Source organism: Chrysochloris asiatica, unplaced genomic scaffold (genome assembly GCF_000296735.1).
Source record: "Chrysochloris asiatica unplaced genomic scaffold, ChrAsi1.0 scaffold00013, whole genome shotgun sequence".
NCBI lineage: Eukaryota > Metazoa > Chordata > Mammalia > Afrosoricida > Chrysochloridae > Chrysochloris > Chrysochloris asiatica.
The window spans coordinates 11,957,345-11,977,646 of record NW_006408531.1 but is presented as its reverse complement, the minus strand read 5'-3'; the positions used below and the strand labels follow the sequence as shown (position 1 = coordinate 11,977,646).

Genomic DNA, 20,302 nt, shown 5'->3' with positions numbered 1-20,302 from the left:
GTGTGTGTTTTTTTGTGCTATTTCTTGTCAGTTTCTTCTTGGTTTTCATATTTGCTTGTTCTGCTTGGAAGTTCATTTTCATGGTAAGTTGTGAAGTATTAACTTTCTTTGGGGTTACCTTATAGTCTATTAACTTTTCTCTCCATTTAAGAGAATTTACCTCACCACCAGGATCTCTGTTCCTACATTTATCCCTTCATTGACATTGATACTGTTTTGATCTTCGGTTGACCTCCCAGCTCCTTTGAATTCATTGTTGTAGTTTTATTCTGTTCTGGACTCTGCTGTCTGTCTACTGAGTTCCAGGTGGTGTTGCCACATCTGCCAATCTCTGGTTGTTGTCTGTTCTTGTTGGTTTTCAGTCCAGAGAACTCCCCTTAGGATCTTTTGAAGTGCTGGATTGGTTTTGATAAAATCTCTTAGATTCTGTTTATCCTGGAATATTTTGATTGCACCATCATATTTGATTGACAGTTTTGCTGGATAGACAATTCTTGGTTGGCAGTTTTGTGGGGTTTTTTTTAGAATTTTATATATGTCTCCTCATTGCCTTCTTGCCTGCATGGTTTGTGCTGAATAGTCAGAGCTTAATATGATTTGCTTGCCTTTGTAAGTGACATTTCTCTTCTCCCAAGCTGGTTTTAGAATTCTCTCCTTGTCTTTGATTTTGGAGAACTTGATTATTATATGTCTTGGTGACTTTCTTTTGGGGTCTGTCCTTCCTGGGGTACGTTTGGCTTCTTGAATGCTGTTTGCTCCTAAGATTCAGTGATGATAGCCTTTTCCTGATTTTTGCACACATTGAGAAAATTTTAACTTTTGGGACTTTCTCCCATAAATGTTTCTTGACCCTTTGGTGGTAGTGGTGATGTTAAGTGCTGTTGAGTCAGTTCCAACTCATAGCAACCCTGTATAGGGTTTCCAAGGAGCAGTTGGTGAATTTGAACTGCAGGCCTTGGGGTTCAAATCAACCTGGTGGCCCTGTGCCACACCAGGACTCCTGTGTTGTTGTTAGGCAAACAATATATGAAAAATCAAGGAGCATGGAGCCCCTGGATGGTCAAATCGGTTTCAACCCAAAGCAACTCTGTATAGGGTTTCCAAGGAGCAGCTGGCGAGTTTGAACCACCGACCTTGCAGTTTAAACCAACTTTGCAGTCCAACACATTAACTCACAGTACCACATGAGGACTCCTGAGTTAGAATAAACTCCACAGCAACTGGATACAGAGAAAATAATGAAAACTTCGAAATTTATTTTCCTTAAAGGAGTCCTGGTGTGGCACTGCAGGATAATACAGTGGTTCTCAAGGTCAGTTTGAGCCTCAAGGTTGGTAGTTCAAACCCATCAACCACTTCTCAGAAACCCTATTCAGGGTCACTATGAGTCAGAACCAACTCTCCGGCACTTGCCAACAACAACAAAGTAGTTTATGCATTATTTTTTGAGTTGAAGCAATTTTCATACTATAATATGTTCCCAAATTGTATTAATTAACTATATCAGTGTTTCGTGGTATCTCTTTGAAAAAGCAAAACACACACACCATAATTTTCAAGTTTTGAACTGTAAGGTTGATGGTTCAAACTCACCAGCCGCTCCTCAGAAACTCTGTGCAGGGTCACTATGGATCAGAGCTGACTTGACGGTATTTAATAACAACAAACATTTAAATATATTTGCGAACAACTCTGTTATACATTTTTAAATGTTTTCACCACTATCTTAACAAACACGTATGAACATAGAGACCCTAGTGTCTACTATGGCTGTCCTGGAGTTCCTAGTAGAGTGGGGAGAACCTCCACTGTTTTCAGTCATTTACGCAACAAGACAAGCTTCCTGTGTGCCAGGCGTTGTGGTGAGACACTGATGCTGCTGGTGTGAAGAAAACAAAACTGAAGCCAAATGAAAGCAGAATCTTTGTCTGTCTGGGGGTTAGAAATGAATGAACTACATTGTTGTTGTTAAGTGCCATCGAGTCAGTTCTGACTCATGGTGACACTGTCTAGGGTTTCCGAGGAGTGGCTGGTGGGTTTGAACATCCAACCTTGCAGTTCAAACCGACTTTGCGGTTTAGTGCATTATCCTTCAGTGCCAGCCCAGGACTCCATAGAGGTACACAGTTTTAAAAAATGGTGATTAATGCTATGAAAAAAATATATATATAGGGAAGTAAAAGAGTCTAAAGAATACTTGGTGGAGGACAGGTGGGGAGAAGGACAGATAAAGTGACATTTAATTTTTCTGATAAAGTGACATTTAATATAAGATATACAGTATAAGTAAAAATCAAGTAGGCTAGAAAGGATTGCTGTATTGATCAGAATTCATTTCAACTTAGGCAAGGCAGAAATTTATTTTTATTTCATATAAATGTGTAGGCCATTAGTGGCTGAAGCATATAATCGGAGACCTTTGTTTCTTGGATTTTGTTTCGCCACCTTGTGATCCACAATGGCTGCCTCATCCCCTGCCAACAGGTCTTCCTGCCAACCTGCAGAAGGAAGGGAAAGGAGAACTTCTTGTAAATGGCATACATGGCTTCTGTTTGCATCCCATTGGCCAGAATTTGGTCCTGCGACAACGCTGTGTTGTAAAGGAGTCTGGGAAGGGTAGTCTTTATTTGGGGCCGCCAACCCAAACCCAAACCCATTGCCACTGAGTAGATTTGACTTATACTGCCCCTATAGAACAGAGTAGAAATGCTCCATAGCATTTCCAAGGCTGTTACATCTTTATGGAAGCAGACTGCCACATCCTTCTATGGCACAGCTGTTGGTAGGTTCAAACTGCTGCCTTTTCATTTAGCAGCCAAACACTTTAGCTGTTGTATTACCAGGGCTCCATTGGAGGTAGCCAGGTACGTAGAATTCGATTCGTGAAAAAAAAAGAACAACACAGACCATGTTCTACATGCTACTATTGTGGTGAATAGCAACTGGGATCCTAAAGGCGCTTGAGCACCCTTCTATGGTGCAACTGTTGTTATCTCCCTGTGATGAGGAAATCTGAGTGATGAAAATTGAAGATACTTGGAATCTATTAGTTCTAATAGATGGACTGATAGAACACATGAACATCAATCTTCACGACCCTGAGACCAGAAGAACTAGTTAGTACCCAACTACCACTTCCAACTGCTCTGAAAGGGATAGAATGAGAGAAAATGTGGAACAGAACTCAAAATTATAAAAGAGACCAAGATTACTGATCAGAAAGAATCCAGAGGAACTCAAGAGGCCTTTGGTCACCCTCAGGTCTGGAACTGAATTTACTCTTGTAGCTCAGTGTTCAGCCAAGCAGAAGACAGGTATATGGGAGAGGGGGTAGCACAATACTAGTGAGGTGGACACACCTTGGAATGGTCAGCCATTCAAGATCAAAAGGCAGCATTTACCTAAGGACGCAATTCACAAAGGTTGGGAAAGAAGTTGGAATGGAAACAAGAATCTCAAGGAGAACGTGGAATCACTGATGTTACACAGAGGGGATTGTAATCATGGAAATGAAATGAAGTGCCGTGGAGTCAGTTCCAACTCCTAGCAACCCTGCTTAAGGTTTCTGTGGCTGTGAATCTTTACGGGAGTAGAAAGCCTCATCTCTCCCACGGCAGAATGACTAGTAGTTTCAAACTGCTGACCTTGAGATTTAACAGTCCGACTCATAACCACTATGCTATCAGAACTCCTTAAAATGAAGTATATGGTTTATTAAATGTAAAATGGATGAACTGCTCTGTAAATCTTCACTCAATTCACCAAAAAGGAAGTTGAAAAGCAAAGAAAGGGGTAGTTTTGAGATAGCTGGCAGTTAGCCACAGTCACTTAGTAGATGAGCCATAGTGTAGCTGATGTTGTCCCAGCCTGAGGCAGTCAACACAACTCCCACTTCTCCAACTCCTGCTCTTCTTGGTGTACTTTTCCCTAAGGGAAGGTGGCAGGGCATTCAGTGAGGGTGTGAGGTTGGCAAAGGCCTGACTAGGATAACTACATGTTGTAATCCCCCCAACTAGTTTGCATAACAGGAAAATGTCACTAGTTAGTAAGTAAAAACCAATGATACGCTATTGACATTCTTTTCATCCCTGAGGTTTCTAGCAGAACATCTGGCACATGGTTTACTAATTGCTTGTTAATTTAGTTACTGACTAATGGAGAGGGGAAGGAAGGATATGTGTGATGTTTTGCAGTGGCCCAACAGGAAAGACAAAAAAAAAAAAAAATGTAATTATAGACCTTAATCTCTGTGAATTCAGAAACGAGGTGACCATGACCTTGCACTTCAGAGTTGAAGTAACCTCATGCATCATAATACCTTCCTTTTTTAGGTAAATTGAGGTTGAAGTAGTTCTGATACTTGGCTAGGTTTATATAGAATTGCTTTTTCAGCCGCTTAGGTGTTTCTGGAAATGGCTTAGTAGAACTAAGTGTTGACTTGGTGTTTGAAAGTATATTTGGGTAAGTGGAGAAGGGAAAACTTTCCAGGCCTAGGGATTTGAGCTAATTGCAAGGTAATTACAAAATAATGAAACATAATGGAAGCCTAGAAATCTCCTACAGTAGGAAGGAATTCATTGAGGAAATTTTAAGAGAGCTATGGAGTCCTGGTGTGGCACTGTGGGCTAATGCGTCAGACTGCAAAGTTGTTTGAACTGCAAGGTTGGTGGTTCAAGCTCACCAGCTGCTCCTTGGAAACCCTATACAGGGTCGCTATGGGTCGGAATCAACTTGACGGCACTTGACAACAACATCATGTCTGCCAGAGTCAGAGAATGGCTCGCTATAACCTCTCAAACAATCACTGGAGTTGATTGTCTTTAAATTTCTTTTTACTTTTTAATTTCTTGGCTGTATTTTCTGAAGTCATGCTTGGTAGCAGAGTGGTAAGAGGACAGCTGCTGGAGCTTGGATGCCTGGTGACCTGGGGAGAGTTACCTAATTTATTTGTACCTCAGTTTCCCTAGCTATAAAATGTGAATAATAACACTATTTACCTAGTCAGGTCATTGTTGTTAAGTGCTTTCTAGTCGGTTTGGACTCACAGTGACCCTGTATAGAGTTTCAGAGGAGTCGCTAGTGGGTTTGAACAGTCAATCTTGTGGTTAACTGTGCAGTGCTGATCCCACAGCACCATAAATGAAGTGTCCAGAGAAATGCATGCCATGAGGGGAGTGTTCGCTGTCATTTTCAGTAAGATTACTAGAAAAGTACACATGCAGTATAATATGAACTCACCTAAATGGTGAGCTGCTGTGGTGGTTAGGGTCCAATTCATACAGGAGAATGAAACCCTACCTGGTCCTGCGTCAGTCATCTGTACAATTGTTGCCATGTTTTTAGCCCATTGTCACAGCTACTGTTGTGGGCCAAACCCCAGAGCTACTCCTTGGGAGAAAGATGAGACTCCACTTCTATAAAGATTTGCAGCCTTGCTAACCCGAGGACCAGTTCATGGGGAAGGACATCATGTTTGTTACAGTCGCACTTGTTAAGTGCCATCCAGTCAGTCGAAATCACAGCGACCCTGTCCAGGGCTACCATCCTCACTGCTTCTATCATCCTCACTTCTATGAAGCATTCTCACTGCACTTCTCTAAGACAGATTTGTTCAATCTTTTGGCAGTCCATGTTGTTGTTGTTAAGCACTGTCCAATGGGTTCTGATTTATAGCAAACATGTATAGGGTTTCCAAGGAGTGGCTGGTGAGTTTGAACCTTCAATCTTATGGTTCAAACAGACCTTAAGGTCCCATGTTTTATTCCCTGGCAGTCCATAGTATATTTACTATTCTTCAACAGCACCATAATTCAAAGGTATTCATTCTGCTTTGATTTTCTTTCTTCATTGTCCAACTTTACCATGTAAATGGAATGATTGAAAATACCATCACATAGGTCAGGGCCACTTTAGTCCTCAAAGTGACATCTTTTGGCTTCCATGGGCATTCATTATGGAGTCAAGTAAAATGAAATCCTTGATGTCCGTCTTTTCTCCATTCATCATGATGTTGCTTATTGGCCCAGTTGGGAAGATTTTTGTTTTCTGTATGCTGATGTGTAAGCCATACTGAAATGTTTGATGTTCATCAGTAAGTGCCTCAAGTCCTTGTCACTTTCTTCTGGCAGAAAGGTCACATCGTATATAAGGTTACCAATGAGTCTTTTTCTAATCCTGATGCCACATTCTTCATATAGTCCGGCTTCTTAGATTTATCTGATCAGCAAAAAGATTAAATCAGTATGTTGAAAGAAAGAATATACAACCTTGATGCAAACCTTTCCTAATTGTTAACTATGCAGTATTCCCTGTTTCATTTGAATTACTGCCACTGAATCTATGTACAGGTTCTGCATAAGCGCAGTTATTTATTTTAGGCTGGTTTTTCTAAAGGAGCAAGATCAGTAAAGCCTATCAGTAAATCTGTCTATCTATCTATCTATCTATCTGTATGTATATGTATATGTATAGATAGATAGATAGATAGATAGATAGATAGATAGATAGATAGATAGAGATATTGCTGTTGTTAAGTGCTATCGAGTTGGTTATGACCCATAGTGATTCTGTATAGGGTTTCCAAAGAGCAGCTGGTGAGCCTGAACCACTGACCTATGGTTCAAACCTACTTAACCCATTGTGCCACACCAGGACTCCAAATATATATGTACACACCCTTATATATGTAAATCCACAAGAGCTAAAATATGATCTTGCATATATGCTACCTGAAATTAGAGATTATCTTAGGAACATATGTGATGCATTAGACAATAAAGACTGAAGACCAGAAGAGTTGTGGGATGACATCAAGAACAATATACAGGAACAAATTAAAAAATCATTAAGAAGACAAGAAAGAAGTTAAAGACCAAAATTGATGTCTGAAATTTGCTCTCTAGCAAAGAGATGCTAAAGAAAATGGAAGAAAGAGCCAAATAGAAATTGTCAAAGGATAGCTTGAGAAGACAAAGTCAAATATTATAACAAAATGTGCAAAGGCCTGAAATTAGAAAACAGAAAGAAGGAACATGCTCAGTATTTCTCACTGAAAGAACTGAAGAAAACATTCAAGCCCTCAACTTGCTATATTGAAGGCTAAAATATTGAATGACGCAGAACAAATGAAAAGAAGATGGAATAAATAAACAGAATCACTATACTAAAAAAAAAAGTGGTTGATATATTCAAGAGGTATCATGTGATCAAGAATCAGTGGTACTCAAGGAAGATGTCCAAGGTACATTGAAAGCATTGGCAAAGAACAAGGCTCTAGGAATTGATGAAATACAAATGGAAATATTTCAACAAACTATTATGGCACTGGAGGTACTCACTCATCTATGCCAAGAAATTTGGAAGATAACTACCTAACCAACTGACTGTAAGAGGTTTATATTTATGCCCATTCCAAAGAGAGGTGACCCAATGGAGTGTGAAAATAATTGTACAATATCATTAACATCCAACACAAGTAAAATTTTGCTAAAGATCATTAAAAAACAACTGTAACAGTACATTGACAGAGAACTGCCAGAGGTTCAAGACTGATTCAGACGAGGACAATGGAGGAAGGGATGTCATTACTGATATCATCTGGGTCTTGATTGAAAGCTGAGAATATAAAAAACATGTTTACCTGTGCTTTGCTAGCTATGCAAGAGCTTTTGGTTGTGTGGATCATGACAAGCTATGGACAACATTGTGGAGAATGAGTATTCCATACATTATTTGTACTCAATGAGGAACCTGTACATAGACCAAGAAACAGTTGTTCGAACAGAACAAGGGAACATTGAGTGGTTTAAAATTAGGAAAGGTGTACATCAAGGTTGTGTTCTTACATATTTATTTAATCTGAATGCTGAGCACATAATCTGAGAAGCTAGATTATATGAAGAAGAATGTGGCATCAGGATTGGAGGAAGACTCATCAACAACCTTTGATGTATATATGATACAACTTTGCTTGCTGAAAGTGAAGAGGACTTAAAATTACCAATAAATATCAAAAAACCTTGGTATGGGTTGTACCTCAATGTAAAGAAAACAAAAATCCTTACCATTGGACCAATTAGTAACATCCACATAAATGGAGAAAAGATTGAAGTTGTCAAAGACTTCATTTGCTTGGATCAACCATCAACACTCATGGAAGCAACATTCAAGAAATCAAATTACTTGTTGCATTAGGCAAATCTGCTGAACAAGACCTCTTTAAAGTGTTGAAGAGCAAAGGTGTCAGTTTGAGGACTAAGGTGCGTCTGACCCAAGCCATCGTATTTTCAGTAGCCTCATTTGCATGTGGAAGTTGGACAGTGGATAAGGAAGAATGCAGAAGAATTGATACGTTTTAGTTATGGTGTTGGAGGAGAATATTAAAAGTACCAAATGAACAAACAAATCTAGGCTGGAAGACGTATAGCCAGAATGTTCCTTGGAAGCCAGGATGGTCAGACTTTGTTTCTCATTCTTCAGATATATTATCAGGAAGGAGTCTTCTCTGGAGAAGGACATCATGCTTGGTAATGTGGATGATGAAAGAAAAAGAGGAAGACCCCCAATTAGATGGGTTGACATGGTGGCAACAGCAATGGGCTCAAGCAGGCAATGATTGTGAGATTGGTGCAGGACCGGGCAGTATTTCATTCTGTTATGCATAGGGTTGCTATGAGTCAGTACCAGCTCCATGGCACCTAACAACAACAACAACAAATTATATATATGTGTGTGTATATAGCCAAGTTAGCAAAGAATGCTTGACTTGAGCATTGTACTCTTAGAAAGAATTAGTTCAAACTGACATTAACTAAAGCATAGATGAAGGAGCTCTGGTAGTGTAGTGGTTATGAGTCGGGCTGCTAATCTCATGGTCAGCAGTTTTAAACTACCAGCTGTTCTGTGGGAGAAAGTCTCATCTTTCTGCTCCCATAAAGGTTTACAGCCTTGGAAACTCTGTACAGGGTCGCTATGGGTCGGACCGGCTTCCCTGGCCCTTACCACCATCTATATATATGTGTGTGTGTGTGTGTGTGTGTGTATTTATTCCAAACCCAATATCATCTAGTTAATTCCAGTTCATGTTGTTGATGTTGAGTCTATCCCAACTCATAGCGAACCTGTGGTTTGCCGTCCAGTGCTTATAGTATGGAGCCACTGTGCTCCCAAGAGGTCATGGGAGCTGGCAAATAAAAAATCTGCAGGTCAAGAATGAGGTTGCTAGCTCATGTCTCAAGAACTGGAGGTAAGAGTATAAAAAGCATGGAGGAGATATTGAGAGAACAAGCTTTACCAGAACAACCAGATATACTGGATTCAATCCACACACCCCCAAGGGACCTCTCCTTTCCAGTGATTGGCTGGTCACATCAGATTACAAAATGGAGGACGATTACATAGTATCTTCCAAATCACTGAGAATCATGGTGTAGCCAAGTTGATACATAACCTTAACCACCACTGCATGGATAAGTGACACTGTGAGTTAATGCACTGGACTGCAAAGTCTGTTTGAACTGCAAGGTTGGCAATTCCAGTTCACCAGTCACTCCTCAAATCTCTATATAGGATCACTATGGGTCAGATTCTACTCAAGGGCACGTAACAACAATAACAAGATAATGCACATGAGTAACATTACAATGCACTGGACCACAAGGTCTGTAGTTCCAATCCACCACCTGCTCCTCAGAAACTCTAGACAGGGCCACTATGAGTCAGAACCAACTCGATGGCATGTAACAGCAGCAACAACTTAAAAGGAGAATTTTGGTAATTATTATATATGTTCACTTTTGAGTTCTCAATCTATATATTTTTAGGTTTCCATCCATCAGCCATGGTTCTGCACTCCATTCAACAATTTAATTGTGACATTTATTTTGTGTAACCTGGTTAGGTTTCTGTTCTATCCTATTAGCGAAATTTGTATGATTTGTATATTCCTAGAACTTTATCATTGTTAAAGCTTTAGCAATAAAGACTTAAATCTTTCTGGGCCATTAAAAACTCTAGGATGAGGTATTTAATTGGTCATATCTACAAACACGGACTGTAATATTATCAAAAGTCTCATGTGTATATGTCAGAAACTATATCAGAGATGAAGCTCCCGCTCTGGGGAGAATCTGAGAAGAAAGACGATAAGAAAGAGTAAGATGGTATCTAGGGCTTAACAATGAAATTTGGCTTCTAAAAATTCATCTGTGAAAGACTGAGATTAACTCCAAGTAAAGCAAAGTTGGTTTGAACTGCAAAGTCGGCAGTTTAAGCTCACCAGCAACTCCTCGGAAACCCTATACAAGGTTGCTATGGGCCGGAACTGACTTGATGGCACTTAATAACAACAACAAAGTTGTAACAAATTAAGCTAGAAAAGATAAGGACCTTGTGCTTTCTTTTAGACTTTCTTATCGTTGGTTTGTTTAGTGATTATATTTCAATTACCAACAAGGTATAAAACAGTATATGATTAAAAGCAAAACATTTAAAGACAAAGGTTTATAATCGAATAGGAAAGGAGAGCTGTTGTTGTTGGCTGCTGTGGAATGGGCTCCCGACTCACGGCAGACCCATGCACAGTGGGAGAAGATGCTGTCTGGTCTTATGCTATCGCCATTACTGGTTGAAAAGCTGATGGTCGTGATTCATACGTTTTTTACTGGCTGGTTTTTGGACTTACTTCTGAGTCTATCTTCATCTTAAAGCTCCATTAAAACTTGTTCAGCATCAGAGTAATGCACAAGCCTTCAACAGCAGACAAGTGATGGCTGAGTTTGAGGCACATTAACTGGGAATTCAAGCTTGGTCTCCCTCATGGAAGAGGAGAGATCTACCACTGAGCCAGGCATCACTGCCTTCCAAATGTAACTCAAGGTAGTTGTGTGTACCCTGTATTAGAAGAAAAGTTCCAGGGAAAAGTCAGAAGGAGAAAACCACCTGCAACTGGGAGATCAACATTTCAAGGGAAGGGATACTATTTGGGTTAGATTTGGAAAGGTGAATGAGATTCAAGTAATTAGATTGGAGAGAGGGCGTTCTTGTAGAGAAGACAAATCTTGGAGATGGAAAAGCACAAGGAGGTAAATGGGATTGGTGAAAGATTTGATTTAGGAGAGAGAGATTACATTTCACACTGTCAGATCTCATTATAGTATTTAAAAATAATGACATAAAGAAATACAAGTAGTTTAATATTATGGGATACTTCAGAATGTTGTTTTTAAATGCTGTTGAGTCGGTTCCGATTCATAGTGACCCTATCGAGGGTTTCCAAGGAGCAGCTGTTGGGTTTGAACTGCCAGCCTTGTGGTTTGCAAACCAATGCTGATCCTACAGCACCACACCAAGATAGAAAAAGGTTCATTGTAAATCCCAGCAGCAAGACCACTTTTTGTATCTTCTTTTCAAGTTATATGTTTACAATTCTGTGTGGACACTGGATTATATTTCTTGTTTTTCACTTAACTTTAGGTCATAAGCACTTGCTACATGGCTATATTTACTTTTTAAGTATATTTTAATGGTTGCATAGTTAAAAGTCAAAACTTTAGAGCAAGAAGAAGTGTTATTTGTGTAGTGTATTGGAGACTTACTGAGGTCAGTGTGATTTCATAAAGTTGTGTATATTCATTTGTGATGTTTAGAAGCTGAAATTAGGAACTGAAACTTGGGAGATATGTTGGCTCTAGAATTAGATTGGTGAAGCTTCTAGTTACAGGCAACAGTTATGAGAGTTTGCTAAGGAAAGAGTTAAGATGATGAAAAAATAGGAACACGTGGTTTGTTTATACATTCAAATGAATTAGCTAAGTTCATCATAATTTAATAATATAAATTTCTACAGATACCATTGGCACAGTGTTTCATAGAGTTAAGTGCTAAGGGCGCATCTGATGAAAATTAAGAGCTCATTACCAGTAGTAATGGAGTCCTGGTGTGGCACTATAGGATAAGCACCCACCTGCTAATGGGAAACCCTAAACAGGGTCTCTCTGAGGAAAAACTGATTCAATGGCACACAACAACGAATAGGAACAGAGTCTGAAACAGAACCAGAGTTGTGACCATGAACCAGTGAATTCATTTGAAATGTTTTCCAAATTGGATATACAAGAGCTCTAGCAAATCTTCTCTTGACTAACAAAACCTCTGAGGACAGTTGTTTGCCAGAATCTAGACAAGTTGAACCAGGAAGTGATATCTAATATCCGCCAGCTTGGTAGACGCTTCATGAAATGAAATAATTTGATTTATTTTCTTTGGGCCAAGGTAAAATGACGGTTGTAGCTCAACCACTCATTGTTACCTGCAGTTCAAGATTTCTGAAGCACAATTAGGGATCACTGGTGGCTTCTTCCTGATCTGTCTCCTCAAGTCCTGGGTTGCAGCTCTGAGATTTTTGGAAGCAGAGTAAGGTTGTAAAGGTTCTCAGGTGTACCCACACGGCATGTAGGGGAGCCGTGATCTAAACAACTGTTTTCAGCTGGGATGATTTTGCGTGCCAGGGAAGAGAAGGTTACTATGTGGAGATGTTTTTGCTTGTTACAACCGAGAGGGTGCTATTGAGGTCTATCGTGTAGCAGGATGCTGCTAAGTATGCTACAGTGCACAGGACAGACCCTCACAACAAAGAGTTATTCAACCCAAAATGTCAGTAGTGCTGAGGCTGAGAAATCTTGATTGAAATATGAAAAGGAAAAAAAAAAATTGCATGCACACTTTAAACTTAGATGATAAAATGTTCCGTAAAATTCTATATGCTTACATATGCCCCCTCGCTCTAAAAGATATCCAAGCACATTCTGACATTGTGCTGTCTACACAGGACTGAGTCTGCTTTGCTGTTTGTGCATGAGAGAAAGAATCTCCACTTCTATTTCATGGTTGAGGACTCCTCAGAGATGTTTACAAGCCATAAAGCTGAACATGCAGAAGTCCAGCATGCCTGGCCCCATGTCTCAGGACTCTCTTGCTCATCACTAGATTTTTCTGTCTTTATTTTTGCTGAATTTCACAGACTAAAGAAGAATGGGAAGGTTTCTAAAGAGAAGGAGTTTTATAATTAGTGTAAATTTTATGTACTTTCAAGCTGATATACTTGATATGCCTGAAGGAAACGTGTTAAGTTGTTGTTTGCTGTTGTAGCGGCCTTTATCATGTTCCAACTCATGGAAACCGTACGTATAACGGAATGAAATGCTACCCAGCCCTGCACCATGCCGCTGACTGGCTACCGATCAGACCATTGTGACCCATAGGGTTTCATTGGTTGCTTTCCAGTAGTAAATTGCCAGACCCTTCTTCCTGGTCTCCCTTAGCCTGGAAGCACCACTGAAACCTGTTTAGCATCGTCGCAGGACAAAACCCACCACTGACAGAAGGTTGGGAACTGCGTCTGAGGTGGATTGGCTGGAAATTGAACCCAGGTCTCCTGCATGGAGGACGAGGATCCTACCATTGACCACCCACCATTGCTGTTCTGTGTGTTAAGTAGCCAAGGTGAAGTCTCAGCCAGAGAGAAAGCTAGGGTCTAAAAATTGGCCACATTCACTGTCTCCCCTTCCCACCCCACTGCAAATAGCATGCCCACATAAATAACATACACACATATTTGACACACAGAAATGATGAAATTATGCCCAACATAAACTTTTTTCCTAACATCCCTACACATACATCATGCATGTACTGTGACATTTCCAGAAGTGAATTTTGGCCTCATCCACCTTGCTCGGTAGTCCAATAATACTGCTTTTGATCTGGGTCCTGTGGTGCCAGCCCCATATGAAACCACGCAGCAGAGTGCATATTGTGCTGACTCCGTCAGGTACCAGTCAGACCCGCTTCATCCATGCAAGGGATGAAGAATTCTCTGCATCCGTGGCTCTCATGCCCACCCTGTGGTGTTTATGTAGGCAGGAGATACAAACGACCCTGTGGTGGTCGGCCAGCTAGGCAGCAAAGCAGAATGCATATGGGCACACTGCCTCACCCAGGCCTGGTTCCTCTGGCCCTCATGCTCTGGTTCTCACACCTTCAGAGCTGAGGCCAGCTGCCCTAGTGAGGGCTGTTTCTGGGGCAGAAAAAAATCATCCTTCCTTTAATGAAGAAAACTGTTTTCAGAGCAGATGGAGCACCCTGCCTTTAGACATGAGAATGGCTGCTGAAAGACTGCTGTTGGGAATGAAACTCCACCTCAACAAGCACTAAGACAAAAGTGTAGCATTAAATGTGTGAGAGTGGTTGTGTGCTGTGGAGTCGGTTCGGACTCATAGTGACCCTGTACAGGGTTTCCGAGGCCTTAAATCTTTACGGGAGCAGAAAGCCTCATCTTTCTCCTGTGGAACAGCTGGTAGTTTTGAATTTCTGAACTTGAGGCTAACAGCCTAACTCATATCCACTAAGAAATTGAAGTCAGCATCATGTAAAGAGCAATGCACAGGAGTTGGCAGTTTGCAAAAAAACAATACACCATGCATGTTACGTGTGTAAAAATATGATAAAGACTTAGAGAAAACTACTTTTGTCCATGAATAAAGAGAGATCAGTATAAGATTGTTTTGGCTATGCCCACTTTAAAAATTTTTTAAATTACTTTTATTGAATTCTATTAATCCTGGTGTGGCATCGCAGGATAAAGCACTAGACTGCAAGGTTGGTTTGAACCACAAAGTCACCAGTTCAGACTCAGCAGCTGTTTCTTGGAAACCCTAAACAGGGTCGCTATGACTCAGTGGCCCTTAACAACAACAACTTAGGTAATATCTGGCATAAATAACATTTGGATAAATGAAACTATCGACCTCAGTGTGTAAATCAAAACCAGCTCTGCTAATTCAAGAAAGCAGACAAGAAGAATTTCCTGTTTACTGGATATACCTCCATATTCTCATTGCCTTAGGAATAGGTTGGCTCCTGGTTTTTTGTTTTGTTTTTCTCCTCTCATTTATCTTCTCTCTCAATACCTTGTTCAAATATTATCTCATCTGTAAAGCCTTTTTTTCTCCAGTTATCATTTCTTCTGCTGTTGCTGAGTGCCATCGAGTTGGCTCCAACTTGTAACAACCATATATATAGGGTTTCCAAGGAGCAGCTGGTGTGTTTGAACCCCCGACCTTGTGTTTAGCAGTCCAGTGCTTATCCTACAGTGCCACACCAGGACTCCAGCCTGTTTTTTTTAGCCTTCAACGAATCATAGTATATGCTTCACATTAGCCACTGCATTTATCACAGCCAGCCCTGAAGTACAATTGTTCGGGCATTATTATGTCTTCAAGAGATGGTAAGTTTTCTGATGTCCGAGACTAGGTTTTGCTTATCTTTGTGATCCCACAGCACTGAAAACCTTAGTGATAAGGACTTGAACTGGGGCTCAAGAGAGTGACATTAAGGAAGGGAGAAAATGAAGCTGGGTCGTAGTGACAAGAACTTTCAGCATTATGGGTTGGGTTAATGATAAATGGTGTTGTTAAGGGCTGTCAAGTCAGTTTTGACTCATAGAGACCCTGTATAGGGTGTCCAAGGAGTGGCTGGCGAGTCTGAACCTCCAACCTTGTGGTTCAAACTGACCTTGCAGTGCATTGCTTATCCTACAGTGCCACACCAGGACTCCAAAAGTTTTATACTTCTGAATGTGGATCATCTGATTTTTCTAGTTCATTTTCTATGAGCTGTACTGCTAACCACAAGGTCAGTAGTTCAAATCTGTTTGTCGCTCCATGGGAGAAAGTTGAGACTTTCTACTCCTGTAAAGATTTACAGCCTTGGAAACCCTAACCACCGCCACCAATGACATAATATGTTGGAATGACTGCCATGAGTTACGTCAGTTGGAGATTTGTTTAACCTTCACGAGAAGATTACCTAAGATAGGTACCCTACGTATCAGTTTTAAAAATTCATCTCTGTGTTTCAGTAGATTTTCTTGTGAGGTGGGATTGGAATTTTAAAAATAAAGAGTAAAGGACACAGTCACACGGCTAATAAACTCTGAACCATGTGCCACAATCATATTGCTAGAACACGTATGACAGAAACCACAGCCCCTGTTTTCTCCTGATTACAGTCACCAGGCTGGGCATGCCTGAGGAAGATACTCCAATCACAACCTATGAGATGTGCTTGGAGAGGGTTACACCCAAATAAACACCTTTGCTTTTGTATTTTTCAACATATCTACCCACACTGTGTTTCTATTCCTAGTAAGACCATGTTTCCTGGATTCTTATTACTGAAATCTAATTCTTTGGATAAACAACTAACCCAGCTTCATTTTTCTGCTTTTTACCCAGGGTATTTATACCTATTTTAAATTGAGGGGTTGTTCTTGATGCATAGCAGTGATTTGGTGACTTTTTTAATTAGAGTTTTTATGAGCAATTGTAATGATGTTTCCTTTTCGTGGAAGGCTTTGTTTTCCCTTTTCTCCTTTTAGCTCATTTATGGAAACTGTGCCAGCAAGCTACCCTGTAAGACTCTGCCTATCACTCAAGTGCCTGCTGCTCAGTGATAATGTAGGCAATATGGTTTGATGATCCTGTGTGTGAGAGAGATTTTTATAATAGAATTGCCCTCAATGTTTAGGTGCTCCTGTTTTCCTTGAAGCAGATGTGCTCAGAATGCTAATCTAGATCCTTTGCCCTGATCATACAATGGAAGTCAAACATCTTAAATTAATTTGCTGTTGCTCGAAATTTTCTACACCCAGTCTGTGTTTTAATCCAGCAAATTAATGTGTCTGAGGCATTAGAAACATTACAATTTTCTCATTTATCATTTTTGGCTAGTTTCTGCCTGATGTATCATCTCGGCGAGACCATGTGCCCTTTTATATCTGCACCATCCTCCTGGAATTACGGCCTTCTGTGCTTTCCACACCACAAACTGTGGGTTTAAGGAGCTAGCAGGCTTCATTAATGTGCACCTATTGTTCATCTAGTTTAGCTTTGGTTCCCCCATACAGCTCAGTGGATCTTTGAATATTGGTGGCCCAGCATTAGGTATGATAACCTTTCCTGAGGAATCTTTTGAAAACTGGTCAGCGTTGGGTGGGACGGAGGCTGTGGGGCTCCTCAGATTCTTGGAGACTGTGGCTTTGAGGCCTCATTCTCCATTTGCTGGGCCTCCTCTACCCCCCCGCCCCATCCCCTACCAAAGTGTTGATTCCCTATACTGCGAACCCAACACTCTTCACAAGGACTTTGCTGTTGGCTCTGCTCTCACTACCTTCAACCACTGGGGCCAAAAAACAGCTCTTTGTTATAGATAATTTTTTAGAAACTTCCTAGCAAGAATGAATCGAACTATGGAAGGCGGAAAGTTGGTTGTCCTGTAGTAATGTTAATAGTGGACCAATTTAGAAAAATACTTGCCCTCATTCTTTTCATATTGGCAAGTGTCATCAATTGCTAGGTTTTGGGGTTTTTTTTTGGGAAACATTCCCACTAAGAGGCAAATTACATAAACATAGAAAGTAGATTAGTAGTTACCATGGGTTTGGAGGGAGGGAAGAATGAGGAGTTATTACTTAAAGGACACCGAGTTTCTGTTCAGGGTGATGGCTTTTGGAAATAAATAATGGGGGTGATTGAACAACACAGATAATGTTAATTAATACCACTGGGTTATATACATAAAAATGCTTAAAATGGCGAATTTTGTGTCAATATTTATGTAAAAATTCTTTAAAAATTTAACAAAAAGACAAGAGCCAAGGTGGACCAGCTGGCCTCCCCACTGCTGTAGACTACCCCTTTAAGCAGCTGTCGTCTCCTACCCTCCCATCCTTTCTCAACCAGGAGTGAGGGACCAATGCAAGAAAAGGAAGCTGTGTAAATGTAATAAAAATAAAAGTCAAGAAGCTCTGAAGGCTTTTCTGAGGTCAATGGCTCGTGTATCCTATTGGGGAGACTATCAGTAGATCAGCAGACAAGTAGTTTATGAGAGCCATGCTCTGAGGTAAATGAAGCAAGGAGATGTGATACGCCATTGCAAAGAGGATGACCAGAGAAGGCCTCAGGCCTCTCTGAAGGGTGATGTTTAAGATCTGTAAGATGGAAGTCAACCAAATGAGCCACATGAAAAACAAATACATGAGGAGCCAAGGACAAAGGGTTTCAGGCAAAGGGACCAGCAGTGCAGAGGCATTAGAAAATGTAGCTTCCTCCTAGGGCCAGATTAGATTCTGGTGATACCATTGCCCTCTCAGCCTATATCCCTTCTTGCCACCAAATCCCAACCCCAAAAACAAAACTAGTCGCATTACTGTTGAGACTATTCTGATTCCTAATGACTCTATGTGACAAAGTAGAACTACATAAGGTTTTCTTGGCTGTAATATGTATGGAAATCGATCATTAGGCGTTTGTTCCACGGTGTGACTTGATGGATTTGAATTGCCAACCTTGAGGTTAACGAACTGTTTGTACCACCAAGTTCCCCCTCCCCCAAAGACAGTCATAAAACAATCGAAAGCCAAGTGACATTTCCCATGAGGCCAAAGGACAACTTCCATAATCCTTCTCTCGCAGCATGGTACTAAGTCAGTCTTAATCCAAAGTCAACTCTTGAATATAAGGCACCATAGGATTCAAAGACTAAGCATCAGAACCAATACTAATGCATCTACCGTGGCACCTAACAACAACAACCACCATAGACTCCCAGAAGAACAAATAAATATATTTTTGTGTTGGAAGAAGCAACAGCTCGAATGCTTCTTAGAAGCTACGATGACAAGACTTGGTCTCTCTTACTTCGGATATGTTATCAGAATGGACTAGTCCCTGGAGAAGGACATCATACTTGGTAAAGTGGAGGGTCAATGAAAAATGAGATGAATTGGCATAATGGCAGCAGTACTAGGTCAAATGTAACACTTGTGAGGATGGCGCAGGACTTGGTTCTGTTGTGCGTAAGATACTTTAAGTCAGAGTCAAGTTGACAGCACCTAACAACGATAACAATTTATGCGTAGAAGACTAGAGAAGAATCAGTGCATTTGAATTATGGGAGTGGTTAGGTTCCTTAATAATAACAGCAAGCTTTGAAATTAAAATTGGCAAAAATAATCTTTCATTCTTTAATTACATTTATACTTGCTTTCTCTGAAGGAGCAGCTCTTCCTAGGGCTGGCCATTAGCTTATAGAAAGACAGAGAGACTAGAAGAGACCCACTGTTCCATCTGGTAATAGTCCTTTTTGGAGTGCTCATTGGGTATATATGCTGCATTAGGTGGATTTGCCGGACTTCGGTGCTCTTCCATGAACTGGGCAGACACAGATAACTGCTCAGAGGGCTGGCACTAGAAGCCAGAGCTATAGGCAGAGCATGACTGTTGCTTAGGATCAAGGAGCAGACACCCAGGACTGTCATTGCCGGGACTGCCGGCAAGAAAAATCAGTGTCAGAAAAGCCAAAAGGAGATGGTGAGAGTCTGGCCTCTTATGTATAAAATTAGGAGCAATCCTTAAAATACCAAAAACATTTATCAATCTGTTCCCTAATGACTCTAAAGACTGAACATTTTAATGGTCCTTAAAGATTTTGTGTGACGCAGTAGGTTAATGCACTGGACTGCAAAGTTGGTTTGAACCACAAGGACAGTGGTTCAAGCTCACCAGCTGCTCCTCAGAAATCCTATACAGGATCGCTATGGGTCGGAACCAACTAGATGGCACTTAACAACAACAACAAAGCTCTTGCAAATGTCATCAACCCAATTGCTCTCTAGTCAATTCGAGCTCACAGTGATCCTATGTGAGCAGAGCTGTGTTCCACAGGGTTTTCAGTGGCTGATTGCTTAACGAGTAGATTGCCAGGCCTTTCTTCTGAGGCTCTACTGAATGGACTCTAACCTTCACCCTTTTGTTTAGCAGCCAAGCATGTGAACTAACATTTGCACTCCCTGGGACACCCATTGTCTATGCAAGTACATTTTGAGAAATAAGAGGAACCTGGAACTAACAAGTAAACCCCCTGCAGCCTTCTTGTGAAATTAAAAGCAAGAGAAAAATGCCCTTAAGTGAATTTCTAATCCTGTATGGATTTGGACTCCTGGTGTGGCACTGTAGGATCGACACTGGACTGTGAACCACTAGGTTGGTTTTTGCTCCTCGGAAACCCTATACAGGGTTGCTATGAGTTGGAACATCTCAACTACACTTAACAACAGCAACAACATAAGGATTTGGGCACAGGAACCAGTGTAGTTTGGATTTATTCATATAGTGGTGATAATAATGTGGATTATTCCTGTAGATTTAGCCAAGCCTCCAGTTGGGATAAATAGTGGGATGCAGCT

General features: G+C 40.7%; 1 protein-coding gene across 1 annotated transcript in view; it reads left to right on the top strand.

Annotated features, from left to right (window-relative positions):
• KIAA1244 (KIAA1244 ortholog) overlaps positions 1-20,302 on the top strand; it is a 243,304-nt gene that overhangs the window by 78,543 nt on the left and 144,459 nt on the right. The gene's annotated exons all lie outside the window — the stretch shown is intronic.